We start from the raw sequence: 17529 nt of genomic DNA on the forward strand, positions 1-17529 counted from the left end.
GTGTGTGTGTGTATGTGTATGTATGTTACAAAAAAATGTCACTCACGGTTCTCAGCCGTCTGTTGACCGATTTGAGTTCTCTTGGAAGCAAATGAAAGCTACTACATCCTAGTAAAACGCTATTGAATTTTATTTTGATTGGACGTTTGGTTACCGAGACATCTTTCAAAGAGTTCTAGGGAGTATTACAACTTAATTATTTTAGATATTTTTGACAAAGTGTATCACTATAAATTTCTCAGCCGTCTATCAACCGATTTGGGTTCTTAAGGCCCCAAACGAAAGCTACTACATCCTAGTAGAACGCTTTTGAATTTTATTTTGATTGGACGTTCGGTTACCGAGGTATCTTTCAAAGAGTGCTAGGGAGTAGTACAATTTAATTATTTTAGATATTTTTGACAAAGTGTATCACCATAAATTTCTCAGCCGTCTATCAACCGATTCGGGTTCTTAAGGCCTGAAACGAAAGCTACTGCATCCTAAAAGAACGCTTTTGAATTTCATTCCAATTGGACATTTTGTAACCGAGATATCTTTCGGGGAGTACTTTGGAGTAATACAACTTAACTTTTCAAGAGGTCTTTGACAAAATGCTTCATAATAAATGAATCAGCCGTGTGTCAATCGATTTCAGTTCTCTCAGTACCAAATGAAAGCTACAGCATCCTAGTAGTATGCTATTAAATTTCATGCCGTTTGGACATTTTGTTTCCGAGATATCTTTCCAGAAGTACTAATGAGTAATAAAATTAACGCATTTGAGACAAACAAATCTGGTAGCTGAGCCCATGGTCGATGATTCTATTATGGAAAGCATTCAACTACAATATTTTCTAGAATGACAAAAAATCACAATCATACATACGAATAATACAACAATATTTTTAATAAGTGTAAGAAGGGTTCTGTTCACCAAAGGTGGATTAATTCAGGTTTTTTTTCTTCTTTTGACTTCGACAAATAGAAGAGGAAAAGAGATTTTAGAGTGGATTAGGGCTTAACCCATAATATAAACTGTGTTGTTCAGCTTGTCAACCCATTAATTTGATTATTTCTTAAAATATTAACCAAATCTAGTTTTTTTTAATAAGTTTGAGCTTATTTTCTTCACGCGGTCAAATTTAGCCATTTTTGAGAATTCAAATGGCTCCCAAATTGTTGTTAAATCTTTGTTTAGCACCAAAATATACCAGGCGTTGTTGGTAACCCCAATTTTGCGTAAACAAAAAAAAGTTCGAAATAAATTGTTACAACACGGATAAAAATACAGACAGTAGGTGGCAATATAGTTGCCACTGCCTTATAACATTACCGAGTGCATCGAGGTTTTATTTTACTCAAACATCCGATATTTCCTACTTTGATAACTATGATGAGGCGTTTCACCGTCGCATCGGGCCTCCTATCCACATATCCACGAGCAGTAATGGCGGCGGTGGGCACAAATAACCGGTTCGAGTTTTGACGTTTCTTGGGGATCGCAATCGGTTGGCGCCACCAAACGGCGGTTACAGGGGTGAGGAGAATGAAACTGTTTTGACTTTCCCTCAAGAAACGTCAAAATCCGAACCGGTTGGATATGCCCGCCACCACCATTACCGCTCATACACTTGTAGGGTATGAGTACCCTTCATCATCCTATTGCAAAAACAGACGATTACAGTATCGATTGCTTTCTTTCTTTCGGTGTACGACTAAAATACTCCTAAAAAATGTACCAAAATAGGAAACAAAACAAATAGCGGATAAGGTGATTCGTGACGACGAATAGAAATACACTAGAACTCCAATGACGCTGTAGTCACTTTTCTCAATTAATTATTTTAATATCTTTAATTGCAATAATTTACTATTTTTAAGTGTTCTTCATGTAGAGTACCTTTTGTTTTGGTAAACAAAATTAGCTTGACACTTCTAGTATCGCTGCTGACGCTGTAAGGGCGAGGCAAACTAGATGTTAGTCACACGATCAGTCGCGGCATTGAACTTCTGTGACTAGTTATTCTACTTGACAACGTGATATCTTTGCTATCTTTCTCCTCTCGATTTTGAAGATGCAAATATCAATTACCACTGAGCGGACGTAGCTGCAACTTAAGTTGATTATACACAGCAAGTGAGCAAAAGAACAATCAGATTTGTAGTCCATAATATGGAGTCGAATTTTTAAGGTTTCCCTTTTACTACCGTTCAGTCGGGCTTTAATAGCTTCGTTTTAGTTAGGATGTAAATGAAAGAACTAAGCTGAACATGAGTTTTGTTCCCCTACTGTTGTGTGTAGTATGTGAGTTTTTCGTGATGTGTATCTCATCACTTGCGTAAGTCCAGAGCATTTTCGTCAATTGTCGGATGTCCTCGCCGTATTTATGTTGCAGCTCTTTGCTTCTCGTAGCTTCCGGTCCTCGGCTCGGTGGCACATGAAAAAAAATAGAAGAAGATAATGAGTAGTAATAATATATGTATGTATGTATGTATGTAGGTAGCCACCGGGCTGCATGCAGTAGAAATATAGATAATGGGCTAAAAATTACCTCAATAGAGATAAAAAAAAATATACATAACAAGCATAAAGTAACAACAACCAAGAAATACTTGTGGCTTTATGGTCGTGCGGCAAGAGCGCGCGTTAGATTGCCGCCGCAGCTTTCAGGAAGTTTTCGCCTGTGCCATTGGTCGTTGAATGGAGTACATACGATTCACGTTGATGGAACAACCACCACGTATACTTGTATACAAGGAGTGGATACACATGATCCACAGTGTTCTTGTAAACGGAAGTAGATACATATACACCGCTTTCAGGGAAAAACTACCGCTAATTCTTATAAACGACGAGTGGAAACATATGCTCCATATTTACGATACAATTACCGCATGTTCAAGGGAACGAGGAATGGATTCATATTCTACATATTTACGAAAAGTCTGCCGCGTGTTAAAGGGAACGAGAAATGAATACACACGCTCCATATTTACGGAAAAAAATAACGCGTGTTCAAAGAAATCAGGAATGGATTCACACGCTCCATATTTACGAAAAGACTACCGCGTGTTCCAGGAAACGAGGAATGAATACGCTCCATATTTACTAAGACTACCGCGTGTTGAAGGGAATGAGGAATGAATAAATATGCTGCAGATTTCCGAAAACAAAAATCTACCGAATGGATACATACGCTCCATATTCACGAAAAGTCTATCACGTGTTCAATGAAATGAGGAATGGATACATACGCTCCATATTCACGAAACGTCTACCGCGTGTTCAAGGGAACGAGGAATGGATACATACGATCCATATTCACGAAATGATTACCGCGTGTTCAAGGGAACGAGAAATAAAAACGAACGCTCCATATTCACGAAAAGTCTACCGCGTGTTCGAGGAAACGAGAAATGGATACATATGCTCTATATTCACGAAAGAATTACCGCGTGTTCAAGGAAACGAGGAATGGATACGCTCCATATTCACGAAAAGTCTACCGCGTGTTCAAGGAAACGAGGAATGGATACATATGCTCCATATTCACGAAAGGATTACCGCGTGTTCAAGGGAACGAGGAATGGTTACATACGCTCCATATTCACGAAAAGTCTACCGCGTGTTCAAGGGAACGAGGAATGGATACATACGCTCCATATTCACGAAAAGTCTACCGCGTGTTCAAGGGAACGAGGAATGGATACATACGATCCATATTCACGAAAAGTCTACCACGTGTTCAAGGGAACGAGAAATGAAGACAAACGCTCCATATTCACGAAAAGTCTACCGCGTGTTTGAGGAAACGAGAAATGGATACATATGCTCTATATTCACGAAAGAATTACCGCGTGTTCAAGGGAACGAGGAACGGAGACATACGCTCCATATTCACGAAAAGTCTACCGGGATCGAGGAATGGATACATACGCTCCATATTCACGAAAAGTCTACCACGTGTTCAAGGAAACGAGGAATGGATACATACGCTCCATATTCACGAAAGGATTATCGCGTGTTCAAGGGCACGTGGAATGGATACATACGCTCCATATTCACGAAAAGTCTACCGCGTGCTCAAGGAAACGAGGAATGGATACATACGCTCCATATTCACGAAAAGTCTACCGCGTGTTCAAGGAAACGAGGAATGGATACATATGCTCCATATTCACGAAAGGATTACCGCGTGTTCAAGGAAACGAGGAATGGATACATACGCTCCATATTCACGAAAAGTCTACCGCGTGTTCAAGGGAACGAGGAATGGATACATACGCTCCATATTCACGAAAAGTCTACCGCGTGTTCAAGGGAACGAGGAATGGATACATACGATCCATATTCACGAAAAGTCTACCGCGTGTTCAAGGGAACGAGAAATGAAGACAAACGCTCCATATTCACGAAAAGTCTACCGCGTGTTTGAGGAAACGAGAAATGGATACATATGCTCTATATTCACGAAAGAATTACCGCGTGTTCAAGGGAACGAGGAACGGAGACATACGCTCCATATTCACGAAAAGTCTACCGCGTGTTCAAGGGAACGAGAAATGAAGACAAACGCTCCATATTCACGAAAAGTCCACCGCGTGTTCAAGGGAACGAGGAATGGTTACATACGCTCCATATTCACGAAAAGTCCACCGCGTGTTCAAGGAAACGAGGAATGGATACATATGCTCCATATTCACGAAAGGATTACCGCGTGTTCAAGGGAACGAGGAATGAATACATACGCTCCATATTCACGAAAAGTCTACCGCGTGTTCAAGGGAACGAGGAATGGATACATACGCTCCATATTCACGAAAGGATTACCGCGTGTTTAAGGGAACGAGGAATGGATACATACGCTCCATATTCACGAAAAGTACCGCGTGTTCAAGGGAACGAGGAATGGATACATACGCTCCATATTCACGAAAAGTCCACCGCGTGTTCAAGGGAACGAGGAATGGTTACATACGCTCTATATTCACGAAAAGTCTACCGCGTGTTCAAGGGAACGAGGAATGGATACATATGCTCCATATTCACGAAAGGATTATCGCGTGTTCAAGGGAACGAGGAATGGAGACATATGCTCCATATTCACGAAAAGATTACCGCGTGTTCAAGGGAACGAGGAATGGATACATACGCTCCATATTCACGAAAGGATTACCGCGTGCTCAAGGGAACGAGGAATGGTTACATACGCTCCATATTCACGAAAAGTCTACCGCGTGTTCAAGGGAACGAGGAATGGATACATACGCTCCATATTAACGAAAAGTCTACCGCGTGTTCAAGGGATCGAGGAATGGATACATACGCTCCATATTCACGAAAAGTCTACCACGTGTTCAAGGAAACGAGGAATGGAGACATATGCTCCATATTCACGAAAATTCTACCGCGTGTTCAAGGGAACGAGGAATGGAGACATACGCTCCATATTCACGAAAAGTCTACCGCGTGTTCAAGGGAACGAGGAATGGAGACATACGCTCCATATTCACGAAAAGTCTACCACGTGTTCAAGGGAACGAGGAATGGATACATACGCTCCATATTAACGAAAAGACTACCGCGTGTTCAAGGGAACGAGGAATGTGAAGGATATAATTTAAAATTTCAAGAGAATTCATCTGAACTTTCAGCAGTGCTATAATTCTGAAAACTCAACGTAATAGTCACCCGCTCGCTGTAGATTTTAAAAAATTCTGCAGAAGCACTAATTTGCTACTATATATTTAAAGGCATTGTGCATATGTTTATTTCTAAAACTTGTGAGATTAGCTTCAATTTGTTCTATAGTGTTGCATGAAGCCAGTTTGGTTAAATATATTAGAAATTTGGAAACTTATCTTAAATACTTCAGACTAAAAGTTCAATCAAGCTTAAAACTTGGAAAACTTATCCTCTTTTAGATTTTTCCAAAAAAAAACCAAAAGATCATAAAATTTGAGAAAAAACCTTTTTTAGTTTGAGTGCTACGTAACGTCACTTTATCAAAACGAAAGTGATAAAAAAAAAGATGTGCTTATTTAAAAAATCAGTCTAAATTAGCTCAAATAACGTGTTTTATGAAAGTGCGAGCTGGTGTGGGTCGCCAGAATCCTTAAAAATTAAAAGTGGGTCGCAAGCTGAAAAAGTTTGAGAACCCCTGCTCCATATTAACGGAAAGACTACCAAGTGTTCAAGGGAACGAGGAATGGATACATACGATCCATATTCACGAAAGGATTACCGCGTGTTCAAGGGAACGAGGAATGGATACATACGCTCCATATTCACGAAAAGTCTACCGCGTGTTGAAGGAAACGAGGAATGGATACATATGCTCCATATTCACGAAAGGATTACCGCGTGTTCAAGGGAACGAGGAATGGATACATACGCTCCATATTCACGAAAAGTCTACCGCGTGTTCGAGGGAACGAGGAATGGATACATACGCTCCATATTCACGAAAAGTCTACCGCGTGTTCAAGGAAACGAGGAATGGATACATACGCTCCATATTCACGAAAAGTCCACCGCGTGTTCAAGGGAACGAGGAATGGTTACATACGCTCCATATTCACGAAAAGTCTACCGCGTGTTCAAGGGAACGAGGAATGGATACATACGCTCCATATTCACGAAAAGTCCACCGCGTGTTCAAGGGAACGAGGAATGGATACATACGCTCCATATTCACGAAAAGTCTACCGCGTATTCAAGGAAACGAGGAATGGATACATATGCTCCATATTCACGAAAGGATTACCGCGTGTTCAAGGGAACGAGGAATGGATACATACGCTCCATATTCACGAAAAGTCTACCGCGTGTTCAAGGAAACGAGGAATGGATACATACGCTCCATATTCACGAAAAGTCCACCGCGTGTTCAAGGGAACGAGGAATGGTTACATACGCTCCATATTCACGATAAGTCTACCGCGTGTTCAAGGAAACGAGGAATGCATACATACGCTCCATATTCACGAAAAGTCTACCGCGTGTTCAAGGGAACGAGGAATGGATACATACGCTCCATATTCACAAAAAGTCTACCGCGTGTTCAAGGAAACGAGGAATGGATACATACGCTCCATATTCACGAAAAGTCCACCGCGTGTTCAAGGGAACGAGGAATGGTTACATACGCTCCATATTCACGAAAAGTCTACCGCGTGTTCAAGGGAACGAGGAATGGATACATACGCTCCATATTCACGAAAAGTCCACCGCGTGTTCAAGGGAACGAGGAATGGATACATACGCTCCATATTCACGAAAAGTCTACCGCGTATTCAAGGAAACGAGGAATGGATACATATGCTCCATATTCACGAAAGGATTACCGCGTGTTCAAGGGAACGAGGAATGGATACATACGCTCCATATTCACGAAAAGTCTACCGCGTGTTCAAGGAAACGAGGAATGGATACATACGCTCCATATTCACGAAAAGTCCACCGCGTGTTCAAGGGAACGAGGAATGGTTACATACGCTCCATATTCACGATAAGTCTACCGCGTGTTCAAGGAAACGAGGAATGCATACATACGCTCCATATTCACGAAAAGTCTACCGCGTGTTCAAGGGAACGAGGAATGGATACATACGCTCCATATTCACAAAAAGTCTACCGCGTGTTCAAGGAAACGAGGAATGGATACATATGCTCCATATTCACGAAAGGATTACCGCGTGTTCAAGGGAACGAGGAATGGATACATACGCTCCATATTCACGAAAAGTCTAACGCGTGTTCAAGGGAACGAGGAATGGATACATATGCTCCATATTCACGAAAGGATTACCGCGTGTTCAAGGGAACGAGGAATGGATACATACGCTCCATATTCACGAAAAGTCTAACGCGTGTTCAAGGGAACGAGGAATGGATACATACGCTCCATATTCACGAAAAGTCTACCGCGTGTTCAAGGGAACGAGGAATGGATACATACGCTCCATATTCACAAAAAGTCTACCGCGTGTTGAAGGAAACAAGGAATGGATACATATGCTCCATATTCACGAAAGGATTACCGCGTGTTCAAGGGAACGAGGAATGGATACATACGCTCCATATTCACGAAAAGTCTACCGCGTGTTCAAGGAAACGAGGAATGGATACATACGCTCCATATTCACGAAAAGTCTACCGCGTGTTCAAGGAAACGAGGAATGGATACATACGCTCCATATTCACGAAAAGTCCACCGCGTGTTCAAGGGAACGAGGAATGGTTACATACGCTCCATATTCACGAAAAGTCTACCGCGTGTTCAAGGGAACGAGGAATGCATACATACGCTCCATATTCACGAAAAGTCTACCGCGTGTTCAAGGGAACGAGGAATGCATACATACGCTCCATATTCACGAAAAGTCTACCGCGTGTTCAAGGGAACGAGGAATGGATACATACGCTCCATATTCACAAAAAGTCTACCGCGTGTTGAAGGAAACGAGGAATGGATACATATGCTCCATATTCACGAAAGGATTACCGCGTGTTCAAGGGAACGAGGAATGGATACATACGCTCCATATTCACGAAAAGTCTACCGCGTGTTCAAGGGAACGAGGAATGGATACATACGCTCCATATTCACGAAAAGTCTACCGCGTGTTCAAGGAAACGAGGAATGGATACATACGCTCCATATTCACGAAAAGTCCACCGCGTGTTCAAGGGAACGAGGAATGGTTACATACGCTCCATATTCACGAAAAGTCTACCGCGTGTTCAAGGGAACGAGGAATGCATACATACGCTCCATATTCACGAAAAGTCCACCGCGTGTTCAAGGGAACGAGGAATGGATACATACGCTCCATATTCACGAAAAGTCTACCGCGTATTCAAGGAAACGAGGAATGGATACATATGCTCCATATTCACGAAAGGATTACCGCGTGTTCAAGGGAACGAGGAATGGATACATACGCTCCATATTCACGAAAAGTCTACCGCGTGTTCAAGGAAACGAGGAATGGATACATACGCTCCATATTCACGAAAAGTCCACCGCGTGTTCAAGGGAACGAGGAATGGATACATACGCTCCATATTCACAAAAAGTCTACCGCGTGTTCAAGGGAACGAGGAATGGATGCATACGCTCCATATTCACGAAAAGTCTACCGCGTGTTCAAGGAAACGAGGAATGGATACATACGCTCCATATTCACGAAAAGTCTACCGTGTGTTCAAGGAAACGAGGAATGGATACATACGCTCCATATTCACAAAAAGTCTACCGCGTGTTCAAGGGAACGAGGAATGGATGCATACGCTCCATATTCACGAAAAGTCTACCGTGTGTTCAAGGAAACGAGGAATGGATACATACGCTCCATATTCACAAAAAGTCTACCGCGTGTTCAAGGGAACGAGGAATGGATGCATACGCTCCATATTCACGAAAAGTCTACCGTGTGTTCAAGGAAACGAGGAATGGATACATATGCTCCATATTCACGAAAGGATTACCTCGTGTTCAAGGGAACGAGGAATGGATACATACGCTCCATATTCACGAAAAGTCTACCGCGTGTTAAAGGGAACGAGGAATGGATACATACGCTCCATATTCACGAAAAGTCTACCGCGTGTTCAAGGAAACGAGGAATGGATACATATGCTCCATATTCACGAAAGGATTACCTCGTGTTCAAGGGAACGAGGAATGGATACATACGCTCCATATTCACGAAAAGTCTACCGCGTGTTAAAGGGAACGAGGAATGGATACATACGCTCCATATTCACAAAAAGTCTACCGCGTGTTCAAGGAAACGAGGAATGGATACATATGCTCCATATTCACGAAAGGATTACCTCGTGTTCAAGGGAACGAGGAATGGATACATACGCTCCATATTCACGAAAAGTCTACCGCGTGTTAAAGGGAACGAGGAATGGATACATACGCTCCATATTCACGAAAAGTCTACCGCGTGTTCAAGGAAACGAGGAATGGATACATACGCTCCATATTCACGAAAAGTCCACCGCGTGTTCAAGGGAACGAGGAATGGTTACATACGCTCCATATTCACGAAAAGTCTACCGCGTGTTAAAGGGAACGAGGAATGGATACATACGCTCCATATTCACGAAAAGTCCACCGCGTGTTCAAGGGAACGAGGAATGGATACATACGCTCCATATTCACGAAAAGTCTACCGCGTATTCAAGGAAACGAGGAATGGATACATATGCTCCATATTCACGAAAGGATTACCGCGTGTTCAAGGGAACGAGGAATGGATACATACGCTCCATATTCACGAAAAGTCTACCGCGTGTTCAAGGAAACGAGGAATGGATACATACGCTCCATATTCACGAAAAGTCCACCGCGTGTTCAAGGGAACGAGGAATGGTTACATACGCTCCATATTCACGATAAGTCTATCGCGTGTTCAAGGAAACGAGGAATGCATACATACGCTCCATATTCACGAAAAGTCTACCGCGTGTTCAAGGGAACGAGGAATGGATACATACGCTCCATATTCACGAAAAGTCGAACGCGTGTTCAAGGGAACGAGGAATGGATACATACGCTCCATATTCACGAAAAGTCTACCGCGTGTTCAAGGAAACGAGGAATGGATACATACGCTCCATATTCACGAAAAGTCTACCGTGTGTTCAAGGAAACGAGGAATGGATACATATGCTCCATATTCACGAAAGGATTACCTCGTGTTCAAGGGAACGAGGAATGGATACATACGCTCCATATTCACGAAAAGTCTACCGCGTGTTAAAGGGAACGAGGAATGGATACATACGCTCCATATTCACGAAAAGTCTACCGCGTGTTCAAGGAAACGAGGAATGGATACATATGCTCCATATTCACGAAAGGATTACCTCGTGTTCAAGGGAACGAGGAATGGATACATACGCTCCATATTCACGAAAAGTCTACCGCGTGTTAAAGGGAACGAGGAATGGATACATACGCTCCATATTCACAAAAAGTCTACCGCGTGTTCAAGGAAACGAGGAATGGATACATATGCTCCATATTCACGAAAGGATTACCTCGTGTTCAAGGGAACGAGGAATGGATACATACGCTCCATATTCACGAAAAGTCTACCGCGTGTTAAAGGGAACGAGGAATGGATACATACGCTCCATATTCACGAAAAGTCTACCGCGTGTTCAAGGAAACGAGGAATGGATACATATGCTCCATATTCACGAAAGGATTACCTCGTGTTCAAGGGAACGAGGAATGGATACATACGCTCCATATTCACGAAAAGTCTACCGCGTGTTAAAGGGAACGAGGAATGGATACATACGCTCCATATTCACAAAAAGTCTACCGCGTGTTGAAGGAAACGAGGAATGGATACATATGCTCCATATTCACGAAAGGATTACCGCGTGTTCAAGGGAACGAGGAATGGATACATACGCTCCATATTCACGAAAAGTCTAACGCGTGTTCAAGGGAACGAGGAATGGATACATATGCTCCATATTCACGAAAGGATTACCGCGTGTTCAAGGGAACGAGGAATGGATACATACGCTCCATATTCACGAAAAGTCTAACGCGTGTTCAAGGGAACGAGGAATGGATACATACGCTCCATATTCACGAAAAGTCTACCGCGTGTTCAAGGAAACGAGGAATGGATACATACGCTCCATATTCACGAAAAGTCTACCGCGTGTTCAAGGGAACGAGGAATGGATACATACGTTCCATATTCACAAAAAGTCTACCGCGTGTTCAAGGGAACGAGGAATGGATTCATATGCTGCATATTTCCGAAAAAATCTACCGCGTGTTCAAGGAAACGAGGAATGGATACATACAATCCATATTCACGAAATGATTACCGCGTGTTCAAGGGAACGAGGAATGGATACATAAGCTCCATATTCACGAAAGGATTACCGCGTGTTCAAGGGAACGAGGAATGGAGACATACGCTCCATATTCACGAAAGGATTACCGCGTGTTCAAGGAAACGAGGAATGGATACATACGCTCCATATCCACGAAAAGTCCACCGCGTGTTCAAGGGAACGAGGAATGGTTACATACGCTCCATATTCACGAAAAGTCTACCACGTGTTCAAGGAAACGAGGAATGGATACATACGCTCCATATCCACGAAAAGTCTACCGCGTGTTCAAGGGAACGAGGAATGGATTCATATGCTGCATATTTCCGAAAAAATCTACCGCGTGTTCAAGGGAACGAGGAATGGATACATAAGCTCCATATTCACGAAAGGATTACCGCGTGTTCAAGGGAAACGAGGAATGGATACACAAACTCCATATTCACGAAAGGATTACCGCGTGTTCAAGGGAACGAGGAATGGAGACATACGCTCCATATTCACGAAAGGATTACCGCGTGTTCAAGGGATCGAGGAATGGATACATACGCTCCATATTAACGAAAAGTCTACCGCGTGTTCAAGGGAACGAGGAATGGATACATATGCTCCATTTTTACCAATAAAAATCACAGCGGAAGCATCAGTCAACCATCAGCTAGTTTATCGACATTAGCCGGAACTCAAAATCATAGGTGGCAATAACTCTTCAAACGACATAATGGAACCATACCCTGCAACCATTTTCGTCAGAGGGTTTTGCTTTCTTTGAACACAGTTATAGAGACGAACCAGCCAAGGGCTGAAAGTCTCTCAAATAAAGATAAATCAATCAATTTGAACACAGTCACTTACACTACCCGCCAATAATATGGAATCGTTGCAATACTCAGTATTGCAGCACCCAAAAAGTTTGACATCACCCAAAATAAGGAGAAAAAATAGAGTAAACTAGGGTGTTGGTTCCCTTATTAAGCTTGTGGCTCCCATTTTCATCCTACGAAAATCAAAGGATTGCAGTGTTGTTTGTTTTGTTTAATATTTTTGTATTTTTTGTTAGAAGTGAGCACGCATGAAAACAAAAAGAACGGAAACAATCGGTGCCGTAATCGCTTGTTTTCGAATAGGATGAATATGGGAGCGTGAGATTACTGATGGCACACATACCCTATAAAACCTAGAACCAATTAGGTTGTGGGTACGAGTTGCATTTTGAAAGAGAATTAGGAGGGTTATAAATGATTTGTGCCTCAAAGACCAGAAATAATCACATTTTAGGGTGATGCCAAACTTTTTTGGGTGCTGCAATATTCAGTATGAGTGTTGCAATATGCGATTCCATATTTAGGGCGGGTAGTGTAAACTGTTACATACATTTTCATCCTATTCAGTTAACATTCAAATGAAACTTTGAACGGAAGTGTGAAACCAGTCTTACGATGCTTCAGAACATTCAAGCCTAATGCATGAGTCTTAAAATGTTATAAGAGGAACTAATAAGTAATAACGTTTTGAGATTCAATTCGCGTTTTTCTAGGTTGAGTTTCTCAACACGAAACAACTAGGTACCTACCTATAATACGTACTCGAGTCAAGTAGGTACGAGACACTGAAGACGACCCTACAGCTGAGGTCGAAATACGTGTCTGTCAATCTTTCATTGGTATCTGTCAAAGGATGCTAATTCTTAGTAGAAATAAAAAGAACAGTACATAACCCGATTTTCTTTCTACTGCTAGTATTCCATTAGCAAGCCCAGGTTTATCATCATCGGTATATCCTGATTAAATTACATTTGACAACGATTACGGAACTGGTTATATGTCTTTCCATGCACACGGCATTTCTCATAAACAAATCTGGTTCAAATTATCCTATAGTGGTCCCCCCGGGGTCCATCATTGGATTGTTGAGGTCCTCTATTGGGTAGATCGTATTCTCTTACCATGTTAAATCGGAGACAATAGTGGTCCCCAGATTAGTTTACATTTACAAATTCATAAAAATTGAATGCTTTTCCAGCGTAATTTTACCACTTGGAACTAGCTACTAGCTACTAGCTATGAACATGAGATTTCGTCTCCCGGTAAAAACAGATTTGAGCAGGAAATTTGAGAAAAATATAAGGGGGTGCACTATTGGATAAATAAAAACAACTTTTCTTTCAGAATATGAAAGCCAACAAGATCATCTCCCGACATACGGAGGAATCATTTACCAAAAGCTGGGGGACATTCTATCAAGTTAGCCGAAAGAATCATCTTCCGACAAGCGAAGGAATCGCCTTCTGACACCAGGAAGGATCGGCAGCCGGAGGAATCATTTTCAGGCAGCCGTAGAAATCTTGTCAGGATTCCTCCGGCTGTCAAAGACGATTCCTTCGTTTGTCGGATGATGATTCCTCCGGCTGCTTAAAAATGATTCCACCGACTGTTGAAAGACGATTCCTCCGGCTGTCAAAAGATGATTTCTCCGGCTGCCGATTGATGATCCTTCCTGCTATCAGAAGACGATTCCTTCGGTTGTCGGAAAATGATCCCCCCACTGTCGGAAGACGATTCTTTCGGCTGACTTTGAGCTTCCTAAAGTTGAAGAAATCTTTTTCCGACAGCCGGAGGTACCATCTTCTGTCAGCCGAAGGAATAATCTTCTGACAGTTGGTGGAATCATTTCAGATGATTTCTCCAGCTTCCTGAAAGTGGTCCCACTGGTTGTCGGAAGGTGACTTCTCAGACTGTCGGAAGATGATTTCTCCGGCTGTAGCAAAATGATACCCCCGACTGACTCTTCCGAAAGCCAGTGGTATCATTTCCGACAGCCGGGCGAAGGGCGAATCTTCCGGAATAAATTTTAGTTTTCATTCATTTCAAAACTTACGTGATTTTCTTTTGCCTTTCCCGGTGCATCAAAGTGGCACCGTATCCAGCATTTTCCTGATGTCCGGATCTGAAAATGTTAAGGTAATTTAATTAAAATCGCGTATTTTACGGAACTACGGTAACTAGGTACTTACCTTATCTGCGCCTCCACAATTCCATGCTGACCGCGCAACCCAACCAAACACAGGCAAAATCATAACCTGTCGTCTCGTCCGTCACGTCGTGCGCGCACAAAACAGTACACGAAAAAACTAAAGTACACAAATATGCATTTATTTTACCCAACTGAGGAATTGAGCGTACACGGAAAATCTAAACTACCTGATTTTCGGGATATTTTTATCCAAAATTGGATGTTGGATGTCAAAAATGCATGGTCAGCTGATCGCATCTGTCTCATGGAAAATATAAATATTTTCTACACGGTAACAGAATTCACTCATTTTTAGCTAGAGTGGGACAACATAAAAATCAGTAAATTGCATTTCTAAGAAAAATCCGCATCTAGTTTCCATGTGCCCACACATAGAACTCTAGATTGAGTTTAAATAAGGGCGAAAGTAACATGAGAGATTTCTCTTCATCGACTTTCTCTTCTGCAAATTAAAGTGACAAGATGCAAATTCAATCGAACTTTTTTACACTTAGGCGCTAGATTGCATCGCAACCTAGCGATTTATGACCAAAAAGTTCAACAATACCTGCATCTTGTCACTTTAATTTGAAGAAGAGAGAGTCGATGAAGAGAACTCTCTCATGTTACTTTCGCCCTTATTTAAACTCAATCTAGAACTTTGCTATCAAGCTTTGCACTCGAAAAATAAATGCATCGCAAATAAATTCAAATTACGCATTTAGAATATAAATGCCGCTGCACATATTTTCCATCCGACTATTAGATTTTATGTGCAACCTTGCGTGGAGAACGTTTATGTGCGCGCATATAGATTGTAACCATTGTAACAATGGAGTGAGATGGATTATTGTCAATAAATATGTGCGGATTTTTTTAAGTATAGCGCTGGCCCAAGTGCTAAAATCCAATCAGGTAAGCCGTATAATATTCTTGAGAATGACAAGGATATTATGCGGCTTAACCTAATTGGATTTAGCACTTAGCCCAGCGCTATAAATGCGAATTACTCATTTTTAAGCTGTTCTAGTTTAGATCAGATTTGTGTGCATTTTGCTCATTTAAGAGTAACTTTTTCTTAGCGTGTAGCAGAAAGTACACGGAACCGGCAAACTAACCGTAAACCGACTTTAACCCTAAATTGGCTTATTGGGGTCAAGGACCCCCTTTGGGAATGTTCAAAAATTACGTCCAACATTTGAGGGAGAAGGGGGGGTCTAGAAAAGTATGACAGTACGTGTATTGGGTATAGGGAAATTGCGTGACAGAGGGGGGAGGGGGGGTCTAGAAATCCCGAAAAACGATGGACGTAATTTTTGAATCTTCCCTTTGGGTAGATGCATCTCTGTTTGTTTATGACAACATCGGTGAGCCAGAGAGGGAAAACAACCTAATTTTGGGTAGCGAGTTTATTCGATATACTCAATTTTGAGTAAAATCGACCCAAATACATATTAAGTAGTTTGGATTTTTTGTGTTCACGGAAAATCCAATCTACCTAATATTTGGGTCGATTTTACTCAAAATTGGGTATATCGAATAAACTCGCTACCCAAAATTAGGTTGTTTTCCCTCTCTGGCTCATCGATGTAGTCAAAAACAAACAGAGATTTCTTGTCTCAATGGTAATTTTCCGGACTTAAACAATAACAGAATAGTCAATAAACTTGAAAATAAAACAATGATGAGCAGGTCTTGTTTGACAATCGAGGTCAACCTTGACGTAACGAAAGTGAAACGGCGGGTTGCAAAAGACACCACATTGGCTCACTTTTGACAAAAAAAATTATTTAATGTTTAACAACACGCAGAAAAAAGCATGGTAAAATCAAAAATATTTCAGGTAAACTCAAATAAATTGTCCATTTGTTCTGGCAACAAAAATAAAACTGTTTGAAGCAAATCGAACGTCACATTACAAGCAAATTCAATCCATTTTTGAAACAAACATGTATCTTCTGACAGGTTATGTTAGAAACAAATGTAATTTTTTTTGTTTTTTTTTTTGTGGCAGGTCGGCCCTACGGAAATATTTGTTTTCCAAATGAATTTACAAAATCATTTCCTTCTCTAGGAAAATCCACTTCCCGCGTGGCACTTTCAATGCCAACATCATGTAGATAACATACGCTCCCGAAATCAATGGGATTTCGTGGAAACTTTTGGTGAAACTTGCCTTTTTTGCAAGAGGAAATCTTGTTTGGTGATGCAGCTGGAACTTGAGAGTTTTGTTTATGTTCTCGACGGCGGAACGGGGGGCTCTTCAATGGGTATTGTAGAAATCAATATGTAATTGAGGTTGTTTTAAAAATTAATATTTTAGTTTTAAATATTTTATCAGTTTACCGAATAAACATGAATATATTTGTTTCAAACGAACGAAATTTGTCTCCGTGAATAAAATTTATTTAACATTTAATGTTCCTGTTTGACATACACGGTAAACAAAATTTACCCAAAATTTAGTGCTAAACAATTGGAGTGTTGCAAAAATTATTAAAATTTTTGAAACTATCGAAACTATATTTTATGGGCTTTATGCTTAATAGGAATACTTAAAAAATGAGTAAACATGTTGTTTTAATCAATGCTTGATCGAATTATGCAGAAATTAAGATAGGCCTTTAGGAGCCTATTAGCCATTTTTGGGTAAA

The 17529-nt window shown here is 41.3% G+C and overlaps 1 protein-coding gene and 1 long non-coding RNA gene across 3 annotated transcripts in view; one reads left to right on the forward strand and one right to left on the reverse strand.

Moving 5' to 3' along the window:
- The window catches only part of LOC109409011 (neurobeachin-like protein 1), a 255913-nt gene that overhangs the window by 145945 nt on the left and 92439 nt on the right, over positions 1 to 17529 (forward strand). The window lies entirely within an intron of this gene.
- LOC134290024 (uncharacterized) lies at positions 943 to 15269 on the reverse strand. Its single transcript, XR_009998802.1, has 3 exons — positions 14877 to 15269; positions 14741 to 14809; positions 943 to 2409 (listed from the first exon to the last, which is right to left on the reverse strand). It is a non-coding gene; the product is annotated as an uncharacterized LOC134290024 (long non-coding RNA).

This window comes from Aedes albopictus, chromosome 3 (genome assembly GCF_035046485.1).
Source record: "Aedes albopictus strain Foshan chromosome 3, AalbF5, whole genome shotgun sequence".
NCBI classification, from domain to species: Eukaryota; Metazoa; Arthropoda; class Insecta; order Diptera; family Culicidae; genus Aedes; species Aedes albopictus.